This window comes from Acomys russatus, chromosome 31, assembly GCF_903995435.1.
Source record: "Acomys russatus chromosome 31, mAcoRus1.1, whole genome shotgun sequence".
NCBI lineage: Eukaryota > Metazoa > Chordata > Mammalia > Rodentia > Muridae > Acomys > Acomys russatus.
Window position 1 is genome coordinate 39,494,692 of NC_067167.1, and position 2,373 is coordinate 39,497,064.

At 44.4% G+C, this 2,373-nt stretch overlaps 1 pseudogene; it reads right to left on the reverse strand.

Moving 5' to 3' along the window:
- Positions 1-906: 906 nt before the first annotated feature.
- LOC127183546 (60S ribosomal protein L7-like) lies at positions 907-1,720 on the reverse strand (annotated as a pseudogene).
- Between the last annotated feature and the right edge of the window lie 653 nt (positions 1,721-2,373).

Genomic DNA, 2,373 nt, shown 5'->3' on the forward strand with positions numbered 1-2,373 from the left:
TAGGAGATGGATTCATACAGTCTTCTGACCTCCCCATGCAAACTGTGGCGCACACACACACACACACACACACACACACACACACACACACACACACACACATGCATGCACACGCACACACACACGCACACACATACACACACACATGCGCACGCCCACTAAAAATAATGAATGCATCTACTGGACAACTAAAGATGCTGGAGGAAGCAACTGTACTTCTACGTATCCCCTTACTCCTCTTTCACAGGGAATCTAGAAAACATAGAGTTTTCCCACTTGGGAAGAATTTTGCAGGATCTCCATGGTGAGCTTCGGGTTTCTTCTTCAGAATCCCATGAGTGAGAGCTGAGGCTCACTTTCCACCCACGCAGTGCCACCTGTCCGTACCTTTCACTTCTCAGGCACACCATCAAGAAAGGTGGGAGAGCGAGCAGGGCACTGCCGTGCACTCCACGTGGACATGCCTGTGCCTGTGTTTGTAATTTAGGTGGTCCGATGAAGGAAGAAGTGCCTTGCCTTCTGTGGCTCCATACAACAGGTGTGCAAAATATTAGCTACAGCTGAGGAGAGATCTAGGTCACTCATATGCAAAGGAGAAAGAAAGAAGACACCGTGTTAAACTAAAATTTTAGATAAACAACAGTTGAATATTTTTATATAAAAATATTCTTACTGCTTGCCTAAAATTTACATTTCTAATGAATGTCTTACACTTTTATCCAAAACCCTAATCTTTCCTTCCCTACTGCCAGTTGAAGAAAATTAATATCTCATCCAGAGAAAAATGAACGAAACTGGTTATTCTTTTTAACATTCTTTTTAACCTGTTATGTTCTAATCACTAAGATGAAATAGAACAAGAATACTTTCTATGCACTACGGAATGAGGAAAGTGATACAATATAATTTTTTTTTAATTTGCCAAGCTGTGACTGTTTATTAACTGACCAGATTACAAAAATACCACAGGCAACACCTTAGTTCATCCGTCTGATAAGCCTGCTTATCTGGTCTTCCCTGTTGCCAGCATCTCCACCTTCCACAAAGTGAGTTGTCTGCTTCTTCATTCCACCTCGTGGAGAAGACAGTTTGCAGGGCCGCAGGAAGTTATTTGCTTCCTTGAAGTGTTTTCCAACTGTGAAGAGCTCATGAATTAGATCCTCCATGCAGATGATGCCAAATTTACCAAGAGACCGAGCGGTCAAGGGATTGTCTGTCAAGGCAATTCGCTTCTTATTAATTTTCCCATAGCCTCGCTTGTAGATGAGCTCGTTTACAGGCTTCAGGTTGGGGTCCCCCCATTGCCATGTACGGTTCCACATCCTTAGCATGTTAATGGAAGCCTTGTTGAGCTTAACAAAGGTGCCATTGAAGATCTGTGGAAGAAGCTGCAGTACTTTGCGGACCTTTGGGCTTACACCATTGATACCGCGGATTCTGATGACAAACGCCAATTTTGGTTCTGCGGGCACGTAGAAGTTCCCAGCTTTCCTTGCCATCCTAGCCATGCGAATCTCAGTCCTGTGCATCCACCTGTCTCCTTGTGATAGTGCTTGGCTTTCTCATAGACGAGCTTCCTCTTCGCCTTTCTCAGTGTCTTCAGGGCAAACTTCTTCTGCTTCATCTTCAACTCTGTGAAATTCCCTCGCTTGTTCTTAAGGGTCTCTGGCACAGCAGGGACCTTCTTCTTCTTCTTCTTCTTCTTCTTCTTCTTCTTCTTCTTCTTCTTCTTCTTCTTCTTCTTCTTCTTCTTCTTCTTCTTCTTCTTCTTCTCTGGTACAGCCTCCATGGTTCCAGCCGGAAAAAGAGAGCGATATGATATAATTGAAGTTCGCGTGGAACCATTCAGTTTGCCCACGCAGATTTCCAGTGCCTGCCGCCACAGACAACACCGCACTAGACTTGAGCAGAACGTGATGGAGCCCTGCTCCATAGGGGAGCACAGCGTAACAGAACAAAGAAGCAAAAAGAAGTTAAGGCCTGCGGTGTACACAGCAAAGATGAGAGGGGTGTCAGCCAGCTTGTTTCCCTCCCGTTATACAGCCTGCAGGCACTAGCTGTCAGGCAGAAAAACTAAACAACATACACTCAGATTCCTCTCTACAATAAAGCAAAAAAAGAAAAAAAAAAAAAGCTTTATTTTAGCTCATGGTTCTGGAAGTTTCCAACCAAATCAAATTGCCCAAAAGCAAACTGATTATATCACCAGCTGGGAAGCAATTAAAAGAAAGTTAGAAAAGAGCACTTTCCCATAGCACCTCCCCGTGGCCAGCCACCATCGCTCCACCCTTTGAGGTGCACGCCTTTAACATGTAACCTTTTGGAGAGCTTTTTATGTTGGTAGTGGTACTGCTGGGAATCGAACCCAGAGCC